The following is a 23,341-nucleotide window of genomic DNA, read 5'->3' as shown; positions in this document are numbered from 1 at the left end:
CAATCCCAATGTTTGAGAGAGCACAGCCCACTTTCTTCAGCAAGCCCCAACTGAAGAGATGGCCAGAGGGAGCTTGTGCGAGCTCAAGCTGTAATATTTCTGCAGACAGCTGCAGGGCTTCTGTCTGATGTTGAACAGACACCGAACTGTATAAAAAGAAAGTGAATCCTCACCTGTAGCAGTACAAAAACTCAAATGTGATTTGATGCACTATAAAACCCCACTTCCTATGCGAAACTGAACTGACATGGACATTTGGATACTTTTAAGAAACACTGACAGCGGAAAAGGTGACTTGTAGCTACATGAAGGATATTTGTGTTCAAAAGTATGCATGCTGATATTATAGCTGTACTGTACATGCTAAATATTTATTTTTATTTATTTATTATATTGAATGCCAGCTATTATTAAAATGTAATTAATATAATTAAATTTTGTTGAATGATTAGTCTCAAATCTCCTATAAGATTAAAAAGAGCATTGATAGACTCAAAGGTTATGGAGTAACTTGATATGTGTGATTTGTTCCTTCAGGGCTTTGTGTAGCAATATTTTAATGCGTTGCATAATATTTCATTCAATCACCAAACACTCTTCAGCTTGTTTATATCATTACTAGCTATTTAAGATAATGTAGCTTTGAGTTAGCTTCTAGTTATGATCAAGCAAGATAGCGGCTTGTTCTTCCCGCTTCTTCCCTACTCTTCTGGTTGAACACCGTGAATTCGAAAAGCAGATATAAAGAAAAAAAAAATCATATAAAGTCAAATCAATCTGACATTTAAGCCTAACAAAAAAAAGCCCACAACAAACCAAAACAGAACATATCGAGCTGTTTTCATCTCAACACGTATAAACAGATAATCCCAGCAATGCTATCATTTTCTATGTAAGCTCCAGATGATAGGATCATGAGATCAAAAGACCCTGAATATAAGAAGAAGCGCTGTGTCTCTTACCTTTGCCTGAAAGTGCCTGTCTTCCAGTGATTCAATCTCTCCTATTTACACCTTAGAATGAAGAGGATGCATCTTGAAAGCAGAAGCCGGTCTAGAGGCAGAATGGACCGTACACATCCGATAGGAGAATTTGTTCTTGGGAGGAAAAAGACAGTGCAGATTAGCACTCAGTAACTATGTTCACAAGACATCGAGGCAAGTCATTGGGTCAAAGTTGACCAATTACAGGCTTCATGTGACCAGCTTATACCTCTAAAAGGCTTACGAACATAATCCTGTGGCTAAGTGAGGTTACACCTAAAGCCATGCCTAGCCAAAGGAGCTGAAGTAAATACAGAACTCTGTCATGAAAGTGCCATGTTCAAATAACATCTGCACCGATTTTAAGGTGCAGTCACATTTAGTGTTCTGTGAAATCCAGTCATTTTAAGGAATCTATGCAGCCATGCATTTCAAGCTAAAGATTTCCCCGTGCAGATATTACATTTGCCCGAAGGCCAGCAGAAAGCTACTTGGTTTGAAAATGAGTTCTTTGTGAGCTGTATGTTCATACATCCCTACACTGTTGACAATAGATAATGGACCTTTTTGCTTGAAAATTTTCATATTAAATGATGGCAGAGGTGACGTATATGTATATATATGTGTGTGTGTGTGTGTCTTGGCAGACATTCAAAAATTATTGGAGAGGCAATTTTACTATGCTTAAGAGGTTTTATTACCATTTTGACACCACTGTAAACCTCTTTCAGATCAGGAGTGACCAGAGGTGTGACATGTGTTTGAATTACATTTGCAGTTAATGGCTCATGCAGTGGGCCAGTAAAATATAAACGAGCTCAGGTTTGCTACATAAAATCTCTAAATACATCATCTATGTACTTAGATTCCATCTTTCATCTATAGTTGTTCTTAAAAAAAAAAAAAAAAAAAAAAAAAAAAAACACACAGACACATTTTACCACCAATTTTTGTTTTGTCCACATTTAAGTATGTGTTTTTTCATTAAGGATGTCTAAATCTATTGAATTCATAAAACATTACATCTATTAGCATGTTAAAAATACTAGTTAATATGTTTTTTATTTGAAATATATTTTCTTGAATTTTCTAGTACAAATATATTCTCCAAAAAGATAGTAATGAAAATGAATGCACGCAATTTAAAAACATTATTATGTTTTGTAATGAAATAAAAGAAATCCTTTATTTCTTGTCAAACACTGAAATATTAAAACACTGAAATCACTACGGTACTGTGTGATAAACTCTTTAAACAACAATAATACATTTGAACATGAAACATTTTATTAAGTTATTAGTACTTTAAGCAGCAGTAAACGTGGATTTAATAAAAACTCATATACAATTGCTTTTATTTGAATCATTTATTAAATCACTGTGTCTTCCACTGAGCCTGTGCCAAATTTATGTGAAAAGATTTGTCCCTTTGTACATTTCCAGCTGGATTTCATCAGTTTCCATTAAGAAAGGTTACAATTCAGGAGCCCAAATCTGATGGCATTTAAACCTGCTGATGTTCTCGTCTGGCGAGGAAGAAAAGGTCATCCCTGGCGACCGATTAAGACAGAAGCTGGATGACAGACGCCACATGCACGGATGAGAGACGAATAACATTAAGCTAGACCACCAGTGATGACAAAGAGCGACGCTGAAACTGAAGACCCGGGCCGAAACGATATCTTGTGAACTTTCACTTTTGATCTTGTCACTGAATATCAAGTGTTACTGTATATCTCTGAGAGCATACTGTGACGTGGGTGTCAATGTACAATGAATCAATAAAGGTGTATAGAAAATGACGGCAAAGATCTGCAGCTCGTTAAGCATGGCCATTTGCATCTCAATGGTCCTATATCAGACGGTCTGAAACAATGATGGAGTGCAGGGGACAAAAAGGCATCTTTGCATTTAGTTTTAGTTACCTACTGTATGTTGCAAGGTGAAGGGGGAGCTCTCAATTACTGTCAGTTGAGAAGGGACTGCTGTGTATCAAGTTAAACTATGTAGGTCACTTGAATGCGTGCTAGATCCCCATACTGACACAGGACACCTTTATTGGAACCCCATCTATGTGTTTTTCTTTACTGCAAAGTGCTACAGTGAAGTTTTCATTAAAAAGCAAAAAGGCTCTAACACATTAGTCAATTGACGCCTGGCACAAGTTCTCCTACACCCTATCCAATAACCTTTAGCATATGAATAATGAAGTTCCTCCTGTGTTGAAACCACATGTTTTATATGGATGAGAATTTTATTGAAGACAGCAGCGACAGTACAATCCAACAAACTGATTTGCCAAAGGGGTTCAAGTTGACTCTGAAGGAAACAAAGGAGTTTGAGAGATCCTAAAAACACATACAGTTTGATAATTAGGACCAGCAAGTTTAAACTAATACTAATTTATGACTCTGCTTCAGTCTCAAGTCTCATATCAGAGTTTTTCGCTGTTCATACCCAAACGATTCTTCACCGACAATGAGCCAATGGCGTTTAATGAAATACAGAAATACCCCCGGTACACAAGTGGCGCTGCGAAACTTTTATGCTTCTGACACTCGCTGTTAAGCACAGAAGATGAAAGGGTGCCAGAAGACTCGCTTTGTCACACAGAATTGTCCGTAAACCATTCACGACGCTTCCCTGTTAACCGGCAAAAAAACGTGGACATTTCGAGCAGAAGCTCCAGCTTCTTTATTTTCAGAAACCAACGAGACGAGCAGCTCTACATTCATCTTGCTTCTGTGCATCTTCTTCGCCTTCTTTACTTCCGCGGTTTCGACCGCTTTGTGCTTGAGCGCCACCAAGTCGCTTCGCAGCTCCAGACGATGAACAAAAATAAATCAAATTGCCGCAGCCATTTTTTAAAGTGGCACGTCAAACCAAAAAATAATTTTTTTTAAATCATGCTTTATGTTATATGTTTTACACTTTGGCGTATTACACTCATTTTTGAGCCCTTTGTTTAGTCACAAGGCGCTAAACTCAGCTTTCTGCTACCATGGGCCACAAATCATGACTCAAAGAAAGTCCTAAGATTAGGCTAGGGTATGAATTTGATTCTGATTGGCAAGCTGTCAATTTGATTCATTTTAAATGTACAAAAATATAATAACTGCTGCTATTCAGAATTATGATTCATACTTGAGTGGGGAGGTACATATACAAAGTGTAAATGAGAGCACTGAACAATTCTGACCATGTAGCATGTAGGCAGTGGCAGCTCCTGACCATAAATTTAGGTGGGGCAGATTATGGTTTGTTGCGCTGGTTTATAATAAACTCGAAAATATATAGTCTTTACATTCCAAATCACTGAACACATGCACACACACTATGATCTATGGAAGCATATGAACAGCAAAATTCATTTTGAAAAGTATTATGAAAAATAAAATTAATGGAATATGTAAATGGCATGTATTCTGTATTAAAAACTGACATTTTCCCATAAATGTGCAACATTTAATTTTACAATGAAAAATTCTGTTGTACGCTTATATTTGGCATTTTCTACGTCCGCTTTGATTTGTAGATTAAAAACATATTTTAAAGCTTTATAAGTGTTTGTATTACCCAAATTGATTAGATATGTTTAACATGTTCAAGCAAAACTGTAAAAAAAAATAATAATTTTGCTACCCATATGCTTCCAAAGAGATCTAATGTCCTTGCGCTACTCAGTATGTGGGCTAATGTTGATTGACAGCACAGGCTTAAAATACACACACACACGGAGTGCTTAATGTTGTCTCTGAATGTTGATTTAGTATGTTACAAGTTGGAAAAATGTATTTGAGGAAACGACTATCATGTCTCATCTCAAAACAAACACTTTCATTTATTTAAAATGCTACTCCACGTAGGAAAAACAGTTTCTCATCTAGTGCATCCATGCATTACACCAAAAGGAGTAGACTTAGAAAGGTTATGCGCTCAACTAAGTAATACAAACAAAGTATACTTGGGGTTTTAGTATCATTTTTACACGCCTGACTTGGCAAACTTGTGATTAGTTTTAATGTGCCCTGCCTACTTTATGACTTAAATTAAAAAAAAAAATTCAGAATGCTAAAAACATTTACAGTTTATTATTTATTCAGTTGAGGTAAAAACAAAATACCATTTAAATATGAATCCTGCATCGTTCTGCATTTCTGTCAATGTATGGAATAGACATATATTACATTTATACTAACACGCATGACACTTTCAGCCTCTGCCACCTCAATATATAAGTACATGAAGGTCTGAACGTGATCTCTAATACTGCTCTGAGAATCAGTTCATGAGCATTTTATTATTCCTTTTAGAGTAAAACTCAAACTCATCATATCATACAAATATCATCCATCATATCATAGAAACTGTATCACAGTCTAAATAAAAGTTAGGTTTAATTTAAAGAAAACCTTGATATAAATATTATTTAATGTAACGATAGTACTAATAACAATAAAATAATTTTTTAAAAGAAATATTTACTACAAAAATATAATTACTTTTGAAAAATGTACATTCACAATACATTATTTCTACAAAAGAAATATATACTTTTTTTTTCTAAAAACCTATTAATTAGAGATGCATTTAATTATTAATATTCAAACAATTATTAAAATAGATTCTACTTGAAATTAATTTGTAAAATTCTATTTTAAAAAACCTACTTTATAAGGCCTTAAAAATTTAGTTTCATAAGTTTCATGATTTCACTTAATTAGACACAATTTTGATGAATTAAATTTTCACTTAACTATTCAAATAGATTCTAGAAACACAAAAAAAAAAAAAGATCTGGAAAAATTTAAAAAGGAAAAATTGGGATTGGGAAGGGGGAATTGGGAAAAAATTAAATGAAATGTCATAGGGCCTTAAGCCTCACACAGAACATAGTATCTTGCTCACCCGCCCACTGGTGTATGGACGTTCATCCAATTCCCATGCTAATCCCAAGTAAGCCTTCTTCACTGTGTCCAGCAAGGGATAAATAAAATATCAGATATTGCCACCACCCAAAAAAAAAGAAAAAGAAAAACAAGCTCAACTGTGGAAATAAAGCCATCTGAGCCATTCCTCTAAGCTGAGCCCAGATTCACACAACAGCCTCCAGAGGAACGGCTTAAAGCCAATGCTGCATTATGCTAAGAGGCAACAGGAGAGGGTTCACATACAGCCTATTCCCAGGCTCCAGGTGATACTGTGTGGTCTTAAGTGTGAGAAATGGCCAGTGAAAGCAGAACACCCTGCCTCATGGAAAAACTGCTTTACTTGCTCATAGAAAAGAGATTTTCTGCCTTTTATTGACAGTGAAGGGTCAGTAAAAAGTTAAAGCTCATATGCTCCTTCTACCAGAACAAAGTCGAGAAGAAAAAAATAACAGAACAGATATTTGGAGGCCTGTGAATGAAAGACTAGCACCACATCATGTGTAAAGGGATCAGGCAATAAAAATAGTTTTCCATGTAAATTGCAAACAAACAACATTACACTGTGAGGTTTACTACTGGCTTACAGCTCATGTGGGAATCACATTAGCCCCACCCACCTCGGAAATCCTATTGGTTTAGAATTCTGCTTTACATAACTGAACTTTTAAAAGAAATTCATCACATGCGCATTAAATGGATTCTCTGCAGTATAGGAGTACAGTCAGAACGAGAGCTGATAAAAGCATAGAAATTATTTTAATAATCAAACGATAGCCCGGCCCATTATTCATTATTAAAGTGAAAAGCAATAAACAAATTAATCATTAAGATGTTTTTAACGCTAAACTCATGTCTCTTTTCCATAACATTGAAATAACTAGTCTCGCCTGAATCAGAAGTGAAGTATGCACGCATCAAACACTGTTTATAAGCAGAAAGTCCATAACAGTTCTAAATAAATATGTTGTTGGGTTTTGATGTGAGAGCGCATGAATTATGCCACGGATTTCAGACTGGTATTTTGTCACAAAGTCGTGGATTATGGTTAAAGCCACCTTAATAATGGGATTGTTTCGCTTTTGCGGATTACTTGTGGATTAGCGTGATGATTTTAACGGGGCGTTTGGAGTACGATATCTGACGGCACCCATCCACTGTAAAGGATTCACTGGTGAGCGAATGGGACGTGAATACAACATTTGTTCAAATCTGTACTGGTTGCCATCTATATCTTGGACGGACTGAGGGCGTAGTACACATTCGACAAATGCTCATCACAAGTTGTAAAAATTGTATATACTGATGTTGAATAGAAGCTGAAATAAAACTATTTTAATACCAGTTAAACAGCTTCTAAACCACCCCGTGATATAAACTCTCTTTCACACAAACTGTCAATAACACTCGGATTCACTAGCTGCACACAAATGTGCATAAATATGTGTTCTATTTGGAAGCTGACACAGATGGTCAGCCCAGAATGTATTGATTGACAAATGAGCAAATAAACTGGCAGCCGCTTTATGGCTGTTAGGAAAATGTGTCTGCTGGATTGGAGCTCCACATGTAAAATCTCACAAGCAATTCATATCAGAACTGGTGGGTCACGACTCAAAAATAGGTCAGACGACACAGAAAAAAAAAAACTAAAACAACAATATTAAACTGCAACTAGCCACACAACTGCATAGTTAGGACAGAAAAATGAATAGACTGTCAACGCTTTAAATGAGAAGTTTCATATCTTTTGTTGTTGAAGCCAAGGTTGCAGGCCAGTCAATTAATAACATTCATAGAACTCAAATTAATTAGGCTATTTGATGAGGCAAAAGGATTAGCCAGACGACAACGACAAAATGTAAGGTACAAGAAAATATGACCTTAAATTACATGAAATAACATTAGCATTGATTAATGTGGTTTGTGTCCGACTACAATTTAAAATACTGGCTGCTTTTGGTGATACTGAACACATAACTCTGGTTAGCTGTGGAAAATGACTTTAGTTAACATTTTTGTGTGGTGATCGAATAAAGAATCAATTCAAAACAGATTTTACCTCAACTCTATCCTAGTGAAAATAAATATACTAAAAAAAGCATTAACATATCTAAATGCTTAATAAAATACCCTGCAATGAATTATGATTCATTGTTCAATGGTGCAGAATTCCCAACCAGAGATGGACTGAATTATATTTGGTTGTGAAGTGGAACAACAAGTATAATTAAAAGTATATTTTAAAGACGTAAAGCAAATAAGTCATCATCGATAGTGACATTAAAGCACACTTTTAGGTTTAATATTATGAAATGTGTGTACAGCAGTGAAGTAGTACACCAAATAATTTGTAATTATAATTTTCATACTATTAATACTTAGTCTGAAATATAATGTATATATATATACATATACATATATATATATACATATATATATATATACATATATATATATACATATACATATACATATATATACATATATATACATATATATACATATACATATATATATATATATATATATATATATATATATATAACTTTTTTTTACTAGAGTGGTACCAAATCATTTTGGTAATACTAAAACTTGGACAAAATCAATCAATCAATCAATCAATCAGCTTTTGCCAAAATTGCTTTGGATAGCCAAAACCACTGAAAAAAAGTCCCAATTAAACATTTTGACCACGCCAGCATCTATTTCTCCACATGCTAAATTTGTTCCACTAAAAGAACTTTACTTTAATAAATTTAATGAAAGACCACGCTAACATTAATTCATTTAGTTTTTTGGTGTTAAAAATTCAGTGCATCACTATTTAACACGCCCCAAGCTATGATACAGGGTGATCGCATAACCATTTTATGACAGAAACTTTCAAATAATGTCACCTCAAAATACACAACGCCACCAATCTTGAAGTTAATACGCCCACAAAATCACCAAAAATATCTTGCAACTACCTGATAAATCAACAAGCTCTTGTATTACTACACAACTGCTTTTCTCTTTAGTAATGCTCCTTTTTTTGTCAAAGTTATATTCTGTTTATTTCTGATTGATCGAATAGCCTCAAGACAAAATAAAAACCAATAGAGTAAGCTTTCACACACAGAGGGAGAAAGAGAGAAAAAACACAATCTCACCGATGTGGAGATTGATCTGCTGGGGTGAAAGCCAAAATGGGGCCCAGTCCGCATGCTGTCAAATAGCTCTCCTGTCTCAACTCTGTACAGCAGCCAGAGAGCGAGGCAGCTAGCGTTTGACACCTTTTTCATTTTCAGATAAAGCATTGCTTCTCAAAGGCATGACCTATTTTTTCCCCTTTACTTTTACCACTTGTTAAAGTCAGATGAGCAAGCCTCTGGCTTTCAGGCAGACATACCAAGCTGCCTGCTGCAGATGTTTGCTCCAGAAACGCAGCAAGGAACTTATGACGGCTATAAATGGATGACTCTCACCACCGTGCCATCAAGTCATTATGAGATTTCTATATGCTTCTCTTTACATTTTCTGTGGCCTGATTTTCTTGATGTGATACCTGGGAAGCCACAATTTGCCACACAGTGTCTTTTGATGTCAAACTCTGAAATTATTCTGCTCTGATGACCACAAGAAGGCAATAACCTAAAGCTCCGGCCATTATTACAGACGAGTCTTACATCAGTAACATTCATGACACAGTCCAAGGCTCCTCTTATCTTATTAAACACAGGTTTGAGTTTAAACTGGTCATGGATGGCTGATCTGCATGTGATGGGCCACCACATACCTCAGCCAGGTGGGGCGTGGGCAGGGGCATTCTGAAAGCCCATGACTTCATTTAGAACCAAACTGAGATATAAATGAAGACATTAACCTCCCAGCTGATGATGGCAAGTTAGAAACCAAAATATTAGGGCCCTAGGATTTCTGCAATACTGAAATGCATCTGGAATCACGGAATCCAATCATAAAAGCAGCATTTAGTGTTTAACGTGGTTTGTAAGTGAATGTGTGCTAATTTTTAGATGGACAAATGTGTAAAGTAGGTCAGCGCATTGAAATCAAAATGTGATACAGAAAGTGTCTGTGAATATTAAGCTACAAATTTAAACATGAATCATGCAAACCTACAGGGTCTTCACACCAACCTGTCAAGTAAAGTTTATTATAATCAAATTCAAATTCAAACTTTATTTGTCACATACACATACATGGTAAATTTACATGCAGGAAATGTTTTTTACCACCGGGCCCAGCATCAAAATCAAAATAGAAAACAGAATTTAAATATATAAATATAAAATATAAAAACAAATATGTATAAAATATGTATAAAAAGAAGTGCAAAGTAAAGTATAAAAATAAAGTAAAGTGTAGAATATAAAATGTAAAGTGTAAAATGTAAAGTGGTTAAAGGGAATGTAACTAACAACTTGAAGAAACATTAATAGAAATATTACTTAATGATAGTAGCTACTGCTACTATTACTAAAAATATGACCAAAACATTTTTTAAAAATGAATAGGCCTATTTACTAGAAAAATATTTTATTTTAGCATAAAATAAAACATGTTCCACATGTGGGTCGCGAAACATAATTTTTTCCTTAATAAATCACTGTTTAATAGTAAATTGTTTATTATATAAATTAAAACTAAATATGCTTTTTAATAATAAAATTTAATGTAATGGAAAAATGGAATCTAGAAATATTAAATGAAAAAATGGAATTTGAAAAAAAAAAATAATAATAATAATACAGATTGGGGAAACATTCCCACATTCAATGCAAACTGAACCACTCCGACACTGAAAACATCATATCATGAAATGTTTACCTGTAATGTAACAGTGCTGTGTTTCATCTCTGAAACACACAGAGAGTATAATTTAATTAAATCCATAATCACATCTGCAAGTCATCTTGGTTTCATTTCTCGATAAATCACGCTGCTCGAGAATAGTGCTTGCGATTCACAAACTAGTATGAAACCAATCCATCTTGAATGATCAATGAAGCATAATTTAGATTACATGCTCCCGGTCACACTTACTTTGCTCCATTTCTCCACTCTGCTTGTCACAAAATAAGTCACCTACGTGAGGAAGCTCGCATTCTTCACGTGTCTTGCCGTTTAAAGTTTTGGTGATAAATCCAGAGGGATAAATGCTTCAGTAACACAGTGGAACTGGCGCCTCGTCGTTACCCTAGTTACGGTAGTAAACAGCTGCCACTAGTACTCACAGAGGAACTCACGGAGATGACGCAAACGCATTGCCGCTCAGACTGAAAATGCAATGAAAGAGAACTGTGGGGAAGGGAAGAAGCACGGAATCGAACTTGAGTTCGGAACAAGCAACTGAATCGAGTGTGAAAAGAACCTAAAAACAAAGTGTTTATGTGGTGTCTTATGGGGGGGGGTGGATACAGCTGCTTCAGGTTTCACTGGTTCAGGGTCATTCGGCGAGGGGTCTCCACGCCAGGCCCTCTCCCTCCTCACTTGCTCATGAATCACAGCCCACTACAACACAACTGTTGGCCTTGTCCAAATCCATTCCATGCCACTTTGTGGTCAAGCTTCTTTAACTCAGAAATGCACTCTCCAGTCAATTTCAAGTATAATTTTCCTATAGAAAGTAGATAATAATCATGGCTCGAGCATATTAAAATAAGTATTATTTTCCATGCTCAGAAATGACTATGAATCAGTGCCGTCAAAAAATGAATCACATTTAATCGTATCCAAAATAAAACTTTTTAACAAATATATACATTATACACAGATATGTAAAGTATATATAAATACAAACACATGCATGTATATATTTAATAGAAATATATTGTTTTTACACGTATATATGATTTTTTTTAATATTCAGTTTGATTATTGCTGATGCCTCTAGTAATAAGGTGTCAGATTTTAATTTATAACCTATTTAGGGTAGTTAAATAAAACTATCCAGAAGGTTCAGATACACATTTAACCCAACCCAACTTTTGCAGTTTAAAAGTAATAGTAAAGACGTTCTAATTAGTTAATTCTATTTTTATTCATGAAATATTCTGAATTAAAAAAATAAAACAAAATTATGGTACCACAGTTTTCACAGAAATACTAAGAATCAGAATTAAAAAGGCAGTTTAACCTACACATAAATAAACTGCAATTTGAATACATTAAAATAGAGAACAGTCATTTTAAATTGGAATAATATTTCACAACATTACTGTTTTAATGTATTTTGTTGTTGTTGTTGTTGTTTGTAAATAAATTAAGCCTTGGTGAAAAAGAGAGAGTCTAACCAACATTCGAACACTAGTGCAATTGTTTTTTTGTAGTATAGCACAGGCAGTTACTAATATATTTGGTTACTTGGATGTACAGTAAGAGAGGAAATTATACTAGTTACTCTGAACTAGTCAGTCAAGTTTAGTACTAAAGTTAGAAATAAAGAGTACATGACATAATCTTCACACACAAGAGTGGTGATGACAGCACACTTAGTCCCACAGAACTTACTTTAACAAGACCCTGCTCCAGAACACCTCTTGTTCCCTACAGTATCTGTTGAAGTTAATGTGGCTTGACCATCGGCAGTGTTCCAGAGATAAAACATGCTGAACGTTGCAAAGTGAGGCCGTAACCTACAGCATCATTACATCCTCTGATATCCCAGTGCAGCTTTCGGCTGAATTCATACCGAAAGCCAGAACAAGAAGGACACAAACATTTCTCTATATATAACAACTACAAAAAAAAATAAAATCAAAATAAAACTTGCCTGAAAGTTTGTTAAAAACCCTTAAATAGACAGACAGGTTATTCCAAAAGACAGACCGACAGACTAGTCAAAACAGACAGAAAGACAGTCAGAAATGACAGACAGATTAGTCAGAACAGGCACAGAACACACCGACAGACAAAGTGTTGCTAAGCAGTTGCTAGGTTGTTGTAGGCGTTGCCATTCTGTCTCACAAACACACCACACAGGAGGAGTACATTAATGTCAAAATTGTGAATTGTCATCCTCCATGGTTGAAACAACATACCTTCCAAATCAGCAATATGAACTTAAAATAAATAAATAAATAAAAGTATTCAGACTGTTTGAGTTTTATTAAAATTATGATACTCTTCCATTTGAATTTTGACCTGAGCAGATAAATGGTCGTGTTGTGCCATGGTTCAAAACCCATGTCAAGTTATTCAGGAAAATAATATCACAATAAACCTTTTTTTTTTTTTTTTTTTTTTTAAATCAAGCCCTACTTCCATTTTACATTCACGTTTATTTTAAGCTAGATATTTTAAAGTGCACAAATCAGCATTTATTATTTGAATTTTTATTTGAACAAAATACCTACAAAAGCAACTTGCTCTGCGACGTATTTATTTTTCCACTTTGTGAAGGCTCAACTCCAATCACGTCGTCTCAAAACTACTACGATTACGCAACATGTGAGTCTTGTAATGCTTAGGCTTAAACAGTCTTTCAAAATGTTTGCTACTTTGTTTGCAGTAAGCCACAGCAGGCAAGCAATGGGGGCAAAAAAAAACAGGTGTTCAGGATGAGATAAAGATCTGGACAAAGCTGATGATAGTAAACTCAAGGCAGTATAGAAGTATTAGCGGCAGCATCAACAAAACAGACCAGTTGTGAAGTTGAGTTTCGTTCCCCTCTATCCCGGGCCCCCAATGCTCTATCTCCATGTGTAATCTGATGATGTGATCTCAAACCTTCTTCATTATGGAATCTCACGTCAGTTTCAACCCCTTTCCTTTTCTCACAACATATCACACAATTTCTGCAGGTGCGGTAAACTGCAAAGATCAGTCCTCAGCTCTCTGCTGGAAGCTGCATGCAGTTTGTTACTTTGAGACTCCATGAGTCAATAACTCCAGAGCATAGCAAAAAAATGCTGCATTGTTCAAATTAAAATTAAATCAAGTTATTTGCCCACGCTTGTTTGCACTGTAATGAGCCAAATGAGTTCCTAACTAATGTTTAAAGGGATAGTTCCAGCTTCCTTTTTTCTGTGAAATCTCAATGGACAATGGGAGTCAACGCTTTTCCAAATATTTATTTTTTATGCTGTGCAAAAGCAAATGGCACAATTGTCATTTGTGGTGAACTATTTATTTGAAGAAACAGCGATTCTGACGGGTCAAAGCTTCTTTTCAACAGCAATTCCACCGAAACCACCACTTTCCTTTTCATTGCATGACACAACACAGATACATCAATCTTTGAAAACTCATTCACAAACCTCCTGTGAGATAAAGAACTTTTTCTTTGAGAGAAGCCAGAAATGTGACCATAAACAGGAGTTGCATCCAACTGTGACAATGCGCTGTAAATTAATGGAAGACATATTGGCTTGTGGCGGAGAGCTGTCGGTTTCCTACAGCTGTACAGCACAAAAAAAAACTCTATTCACTGTGTTTTCAGCATTATTTCTTCCTGTAAACTGTTGAACACAATAAACTATACAAGCAGCAAACAGCACGGGCTGACATACAAGTTCAGAATAGCCCAAAGTATGATTCTGCTGAAAATCAAGCTGCTCTTTTAGGATTAAAATAAATGACGACAGCTTCTTTCTGGGTTTGTATACGCGGGTATTTAGTGGTAAAAATAGGCATCTGGTGTAACTAATGGTCTAACTATCAAAGACGTAATAAAAAAAAAAATGATCAAGAGGTGTGGCACAACAGCGTTGCCAAACCTTCAGCTCCTGGAAACTGTCCAAGTGTGAATGTTTATATAAAAAGACCTCTTAAAAGTAGGATTTCTTCCTCGCGGTAACAGTTTCATAGTGAAATCGGATCAAGATTATTTCAATGACACAGACCTCACAGGATTATGTCCACACAACCAACAATATAATATATAATTGATATATAAAACATAAAAGATGAATATCTGAAACACATGCAGTGCAAATAATGTTTTTTAATATTAATAACCACAAAATAATATGTTTTTAGTATTGAACATCATTGTTAACCCTTAACTATAAGTGCTTTTGATTTTTTTGCCAACTGACCTGTCATCCATTTTAGTGTACACTATCTATAGAAGTTATACATTACCCAAGATGACTCAAAATGGAGGTGATGACGAATGCATTTTTCTGCTGTTAAATCATCAATACATCTGACTTGCAGTTTTCAGAAACGGTGTATTCCTTTTTTACACACACACACACACACACACACACACACACTCAAAACTCAAAACAAACATCGCTAAAGCAACCGAAACTGAAAACAAGCTTTGTGCAATCCCCATTCATAAACTCCATGCAACACATACTGTTGCGAGACTGGATTTTTCAGATCTGTGATAATCTCTTAACTGTGATCAAGGTTGGTTTAAACAGCGTGCTCAGAAACAAGGTAGCACTTTTGATTCGACACAAAGTCAGAGCGTGAGTTTTTAAACAGGTTTGGGATATATTCATCTTTTACGCTCACATGAAATGCATTAGTTATATCACTCATGATCTTTTTATGCCTTCAAGTCTCGAAACGGTGGATGCTAACAAGTGGATACAAAAACTACGAAATCTGACCAAACGCATTAACTTTACTTTTACAGCGACTTTTAACAAACATTTAAATAAACACAAAAAGTGGTGATGATGTTACAATCATGTGACCTTGTAGTACACTGGTTCAGTATCTTGATAAACACAACGCGTCAAAAAACTGATTATTTTCTATAGTCCAAAACCCAACGGAAATATCCCTTAGGCTTTTGTCAGGGGAACCATGTTGACCTGCAAAATTACTTCAACCCTCTAAGGATCTGTAAGACATAAAAGTGATACAACAATTCTCATTTTTCATCCTAAAGAAGTTGGAAATGTTTGTTGTCCCTGTGACTATCATCAGCTACAGCTACTATAAAAACCATGCTATCTCGTACACACAATGAGAGGAATTGGGCTAGAGGTAAACATTTTTATCTATACTGCGGCGGTACTATCTATTAACACATTCAGCTCTCGACAGCTACAAATAGTCTGGCACACACTACACTTCATCATATGCTGCTTTCAAACATAAAAGATTTACAGATAAATCGTATCTCCAATTCCCAACTTTCGACGATAAACCCTGTATGTACCTATATAGTCGATAAAAATGGTTCCTTGCACCATTTCCATCGAAAAAATGTAAAAAGTAAAGCACATTCCAAGCTAAAAGAGCAACAGGGAGGAAGCCACTGAGACCAGATTAAAAGGCTGTCTGAGATTTAGGGTTGTTAATTAGCGTGAAGTGTGGCTTAAAAAAAAACCGCCTCTCAAGCCTCTGTTCTCATAAAGGCCAGTATATACTTTAGTCTCGCACGCCTGCCGCCCATTGCGGTTGTGTTTGTGTGGGGTGAAGGGGATGGGTTTTGCGTGGAGCTGTTTAAAAAGTCCAGATCTGAACCGAAGTCCCTGGTCCTCACTGACACGGAAACCACATGAACAGACCAATAACAGAAACCGAAGACAAAAAAGATCAAATACAGTCGGGAGTTGGCCAGCAAGAAGAAGACAATGAAAGCCAGAGAGAGAGCGTTTTTGTGTATAACAAACCGACGGAAGATATCAAACAGACCTATGCGAGTCAGCGTGTGTGTATCTGTGTGCGCACAGGTCCGTTTGCTTGTGTGGGCCGCGTTATCTCAAAGGGGCCAGGGCAGCGGTGGGTGACGTTCGCGGGGCGATCATACTGAGCTGTGATAAATTCGTGTTCCACGGGACAGCGGTTGTGCTTATCAGAACTGAAGCCGTGTTGCCCTCCGCAAACGTTTTAGACCAAAGTCGAAGTTCAGTTTCGGCATCTGCCACTACGCATCTGCTGTGAACGCAGCCAAAGAAAGAGGTTAACACACGTTACGTGTAGCACAGCTATGAATTATGTAACAGATGACACGCAGGAAAAAACAAGCCTATGTTATGGCTAAAAACAGTGATTATCTCTAAAAAGAAATGCAGGAATTGTACAGGACCGCTTTTAATGCTACGGTGCATAAAATTAAATGCTGTGCTAAACATAATTGAGCTCATCCGACACATTTTCGTGTTTTTTCAAAGGCATTTGAGCCTCATTCTGAAATTCTAAGGATACATACCAGCACCTGGACTACTAGTTTGCACCCAGAGGCCTCAGCAGAATTACAAGGTGGCCTCAAGATGACATAAAACGTATTAAAATACGACAAAATATGCTTTAAAAGTAAGCCAATGCTTTTAAGGAGTTTTTAGGAACTCTATAATTATTTTAGCTACTTGTTTAAATTTATGGACACTGAATTCTTTGTCGATTAGGAGGAGGAAGGGAGCTATGACTATTGCTGTGGACAATGGGAAGGCTTGGGGTCAAAACGCTGAGATCCATTGTCCTCGACTAATAGTGGTGTACAATTTATCTCTCAATGACTGCATCCAAAGATTGCATGTTTCCTTACACGACAGATGAAAGTAGTGTGTGAAAAGTGTATTCAAAAAACAGTAGGTAAAGAGTACCCGAATAAACTTATGAACACTTTACTATCCCATGAGGCCCCAAGAATTGTCAATGAATGATAAATGATTATAAACATTATTAAAATGAATAGCCTATGCAGGCCTATGGATGACAGTCAATTATAATATTTCAGTTTATTTACATCATTTTATATATATATATATATATATATATATATATATATTATTTATTTTTTTTTTTTTTTTATTTATTTTTTTTTTTATTAACTTGGTTTTATTATCCTTGATGTAGTATTATTCTTAAGTAAAAACCATGGTGAACTAATTTTTCACCATGTTTCCAAATTCTCTACCCCAGGTCCAAAAGAAATGTAAAGAATATATAAACTGAAAACATTAAACACTTTTCTGATTTGTTATTTTTTTAAAAAAAGTGAGATACTGTCATGGATGTTTACAGAAGTCACTTTTTAAATGCATAATAATCGTCAAACTGTAATTATTGCTCAGACAATAATTGTACAACCAAAATCTATAATCATTGCATGCCTACTTTTATGGCAAATTTAAATCAGTTTAAATGTCTTTAAACAACGAATGTTCTTTTTTGGGTAAACTGCTCCTTTAAAGCGATAACCGAGCATCTGATGATACACTTTCCTAAAACATATACGATACTACAGCGAAAAGGCAAGGTATTGTCTTGTAGGGCAAATGTTATTTAGTACAGTAAATTGCTGCAATCTAAGGTAAAACATTTCACAGCATTTTCACAAAAATAATAAAATCCCGTGCGATAACGTTGGTTGATGTTTTACAAAATGTACTTATCAGCTTTCTAGTATGTGTGCTTTAGATAAAACCGCATGACACATACAGTACAGGGTGAGAGACAGCACGCCGTGATAAACTACAGGTCACAGCCTCAACACGTGCACTCTGCTACTTACACTACAAATTATTTTACACCAGAATGCACAAACACAAATGACAAGGCTAAGGCTCGAGCTTTGTGTTTTTCAATGTGCAAAAGCTTCACCATCTTACATAATGATATAGTGAAAATCAGCCGACTGAGGTATAAAACCCGATGACTAATCTAGGCTTGGCGTGTTGTTGCAACAATATACAAATCAAAATAATCAGGACAACTGATACGTGATGCAAAGGATTAAAACCCCTTTAAGTGCCTGACGAGTTTATAGAAGTGGCCGCAAGCTAACCCGTGCTCATATTGCAAAACCCATCATTGTTAGACTGACAAACCTCAAGACCATTTCAATTACCCAGCATGCTTTTTGAGCGTCTGCTCTAGCACCATATTGACTGGGATAACAACTTCTGCTGCAAAGCCTTAACTTAAGGTCACTGCTCATTTTCACTGGGCGTTTGGCAATGTTGACCTATATAGCAAGAGGCCACGGTATAGCGGGCTGCTAGGAGAGGGGCCAGGGAAGGTCACTTCCTCCCCATTAAAAACTCATCAGAGCCTGACACAACAAGCCAAGCTGCTGTTGGACAATGACTGCAAATCATCCCTGCGTAGCTTTATTACTCAAATCTACCTAGATACGATCACTAAGCACAAGTGACTAATTGACAACAGCCTAACAACATCCACATAAAGAAATCTTGTGTGTGTGTGTGTGTGTGTGTGTGTGTGTGATACTGTATATCAAAAGACGTAATTGTAATGCATCAACAGTGGTTTGCTTTGACTCCCTAAAATCTTCCATTGTGCATGTATTAAAATATCAGACGTCCACCCACATGCTGAAAAATGAAAGCGATCAGTTAATGCTTAAATAGCTGTATAATGAATATGCCTTTACGCCGTTAAAAGCAACTGACACAGTTCAAAAAGTAATTACTAGATTAGTTACTGAAAACAAGCCGCATTGATATGAATCACTTTGAACGCAATTAAATTTCACTTTGAATTATGTGCTTAAATTACGGAAATTGCATTAATTTACAAAAATAAAAAAAATCTTTATATTAAATTGCAGTTCAGCATATGGAAAATGGGAAACTGTCTATATAATTAAATTAAGCTCTCATGTTAGCAGTCTTGGAAAAAGTTAAAAAAGAATTTAAAATGTTAAATAGGTCAAAGTTCACACTGCAAAACTGCACTGTTTACACCTGACATTTTCACTTTTGAAATGCTTATCCACGGTCAAACTATTTAAAATATAAATTAAATTAAATTAACTAAAGTAGCCTACTGTAGATGTCCCATAACCGGTTTACTGTTCACACAAACTCTTTCCACAGGGAACACAACAAAGCACAAACTTATATTTTTATCAGGACAGATCCTTCACTTTCTTAACTTACCTGTTGGTACCGTCTCTTCTGTGCACGTGTTTTCAGGTGAAAAAAGAGCACCTGAAGTGAACCCATCAACACAAAACGCATGCCAGGTTCGGTACAGTAGTGTGTGTGTGTGTGTGTACAGCAAGCTCATACTGTACCAATAGAATGGGGATACAATGTGTCTATCTGTACAGTATGTGCCTGCTACAAACTAGGCCCTACATACAGCAAGACACTCTCCGCGCCGGCAACCTGTGCAATGTCAGCCGCACTAACACGCTAAAGCCCGCGTGTACTAAAGTCCGTAGTGCCTTGCAGCGAAGAGCGATGGGAATGAATCGTTTTAGCTTTAGGACCGCTGACCTGTCAAAGCACGCAGCTAGCGTACGCTGGAATTAGCTTCGTACGGCAGAAGAACACGAGCGAACGTTGCATAAGCGCGAGAGCGGCACGTAAACGCGCGACTCACCGTGCGGACGTTTGGCGGGTTTCAGGGAGACCGCGGGGATCCTGCGAGTCGCGGATAAGTGAAAACGTCCTGCTTCGCGTATCCAAGTGCAAGCGTGGAGACACTGAGTGCACACAGCGAGCCGATACCACCGCGGCGTGCCTTCAAACTACTGTTTCCTCCTCCGAAAGTCCTCCGGTCGCTCTTTGGGACGTGCACTGGGCTCTCGGTGGTGGGTTTTCCCCTTAGTTTGAAGGGGAGAAAAGTCCTCTGCCTTGCCCGTGCTGCCACGACAGGGATTTGAAATGAAGAGAAATACTACGATCGCTCCTCCCTCCCCGGTCCCACTCATGTACAGTACCACAGGGAGCGTATAAAACAATTTAATAAAACGATCTACCGCTCTCTACAGGACTAACACTGTAAAATACTTACATGACTTCACTCTCTCTCTCTCTATCTTCAGGCTGCTGTCATGTGAGGCGAATGACAGCGCGGGAAGCGTCTATCGGTGCCCGTGATCGTTTACGGTTCAGCGCCACGTTTCTGAATTAGAGGAGCACGCAGCGTTTTTGCTAATTAAAAAGTGCGCATACGGTATCGTTTAAATAATGTAAACTCACACGAGACTTACTCAGCTTATAGAAAAAAGCTATTTATTGATACGCGGAGCGGGTCGCCTCCTGAGGAGATCACATGACCAGACATGTCGTACAATTTTTTTATACTAATAATTAGAGCAAAAATAATTTGTTTACTTTAGCTCTTCCGGACCACGCTTAATGAACCTTACTTAAACCAATACAGCAACATGATAGGCTACCCTATAATCTAGAATTTAGTTACAGAGCAGGTGTGCACTTCAAACACTTTATGCATTTTAGGTGTTCGTATGTAAAATGGCATTTTGCGGATCTGAAAAGGCAAACGTACAACAGCGGTTTTCAGTTGGGTTTTTGAAAAGAGTAGCTAACATTATCGTCTCGGGCCAAAAAACAATGTTGTTATCTGTACGCAAAACTTTCCAAAAACAACGAAAAAGCATTTCCATTTTTAGTAGAGCACTGTCATGTGAACGTACCCCTTGAGTGAATGGTTACTTTTATACACCTGATGAAGCGTTAAAATGAAACATCCAAAGTAGCAGTCCCTGTTGGAGTAATGCAACAACAGAACCACAGCGGCGCACCTGTCTTTTGACACGCAGGTTTTTTGAGACGCAAAGTGGTGAGCACGAAAATACCCTCAAAGACACTGCAGAGGACTGAACATATTAAAAGGAACATGAACGCTTTTGACGAAAAGTTCAGCATAATGCAGAAGTAGATTACCTTCATTCATCCAAGATGATAGGTGTCAGAGTAGAGCGAAGAACAACTTGCGCTAATGGGAGAAACTGACGTAAAGAAAAACGTGCACTTGCTGTGGAGTAAAATCTTCTCGATCTTGCTAAGTAATACTCAGGAGGCAAAGTTCCACAAGTCATAATTACAAGAAGATAAGAAGGTCGAGATGCCTGCTGAATATCCGCCCATCTCACTCATGCGGCTCACATTTTCGCGCTCTTATGATCTTAAACTCTCTAACTTCTTTCACTAACATCGTTATACCTTATAAGAGCGGTAGACTGTCATTTAACCCTGCATCAAACCATGTAGCCTAACAAAAGTGATTATCGCCTCATTACTTTGCGTCACATGACCATGTTTGTAGGCTATGCAGAAGAGCAATTTAGCATTAATACAAATGCCAACCGTGAGCAACTTTAGCTAAAATCTTGTTCATTCCTGTCTTCCACAGTCATGTAGGTCACGAGGCCTTCAAAACACATCTGGCTTTTATAATCAAACTACTGCCACATTTTCTTTTCTATAGGATAAACAAAATATTTCATCAAACCTTGAAACGCCCTAAAAATGAATGAATTATTATTTTGTCATTTACTCACCTACATGTTTTTCTGAAACTGTATGACTTTCTTTATTTTGAAGCACTGCTTTTTTCCCCCATACAATAAAATCACATTGGACACCATTGACATTTGACTATTGAGGGTATATGGACAAAAAACCAAGACTTATTTTGTATTTCAGAAGAAAGAAACTGATACATACACAGGTCACTTTTTACTGGCAGCAATGTATTAATTGTCCCAACATTGTAAAAGCTTTATTAATTATAGTAATGTCAAATGAAACATCCGACATGTCAATATTTCAAACATGATTTTTAGCGTGTGTGTATATATATATAGTATATTGCAGAGATTTTCTTGGAAATGTATAATCAGCTTTTCGATAAGAATGTGATATTGATTTGAATCTCACTAAAAAGACCCAAGACCCACTATTTTGCACCACGGGAAATATTTTTACATTACACTGTTCCATTAAAAGTTGTTCTGCTAAATCTTAGAATGGGTTATAAAGATGATACATATTTGAACTTTCTCATATATGGATAAATAAACCTAGATAAATGTTCTCAACTCCTTAAACGTAGAATTTAGTTGCATTCTAATTAGGTCTGCTCAAATTTAAAACAGAATGAGACGTTTAAGCAAATAAGCGAAGGACAAATGGACTAATTAGAGGCATGAATATTCATGAGTAGGAAAAACACCATAAGCAAACAAACCCTGAGCAAACAATACGTCTTCAGGACCGCAACAGACATCAAGCTCGAAAAATGCTGAAAAAAAGCAACGGCTCAGGCACTGAGAAAAAAAAAAGCTCACTCTCGTACTGAATCCAAATTAAAGACTCATCTTTAACCATCTTTAGGCTGTGCATGTCTCTGCATAAATAACAAAAGAATTTTCAATTTGGACACTGATATTTGAACTGTTGCTTATTTTACTTTTTGGCCTAAAAAAAGCTAGAAGGAGATCAATTGCAGATAACAATCTTCTGCTCAGAATGTCTAGAGTCCAATTTCCAATACACATTTGCTCTATTACCTTTAGCTATCAAACGCCTAAGTGACTTTGGTTGGCCAAAACGCCACATAATATAACATTAATATGAAAATAGTCTTTACTTTACACATATATCAAAGCTAATAAAGCTAACAAGTTCTGCTATATTTCCTACAAATCCATTATTTTGACCATTCGCTTTCCGTGAAAATAAACTGGTAAATCGGTTTGAAATAAGACTTAAATATAAAAAGTAGTAAGTGATA

At 36.4% G+C, this 23,341-nt stretch overlaps 1 long non-coding RNA gene across 1 annotated transcript; it reads right to left on the bottom strand.

The window, feature by feature from the left end:
* LOC122355662 lies at positions 1-20,284 on the bottom strand. The gene is made up of 3 exons (XR_006252232.1): positions 20,180-20,284; positions 963-1,097; positions 1-146 (listed from the first exon to the last, which is right to left on the bottom strand). It is a non-coding gene; the product is annotated as an uncharacterized LOC122355662 (long non-coding RNA).
* Between the last annotated feature and the right edge of the window lie 3,057 nt (positions 20,285-23,341).

The sequence above is a fragment of the Puntigrus tetrazona genome, chromosome 12, assembly GCF_018831695.1.
Source record: "Puntigrus tetrazona isolate hp1 chromosome 12, ASM1883169v1, whole genome shotgun sequence".
In the NCBI taxonomy this organism is placed as follows: domain Eukaryota; kingdom Metazoa; phylum Chordata; class Actinopteri; order Cypriniformes; family Cyprinidae; genus Puntigrus; species Puntigrus tetrazona.
This window is presented reverse-complemented; position numbering and strand designations above follow the sequence as displayed.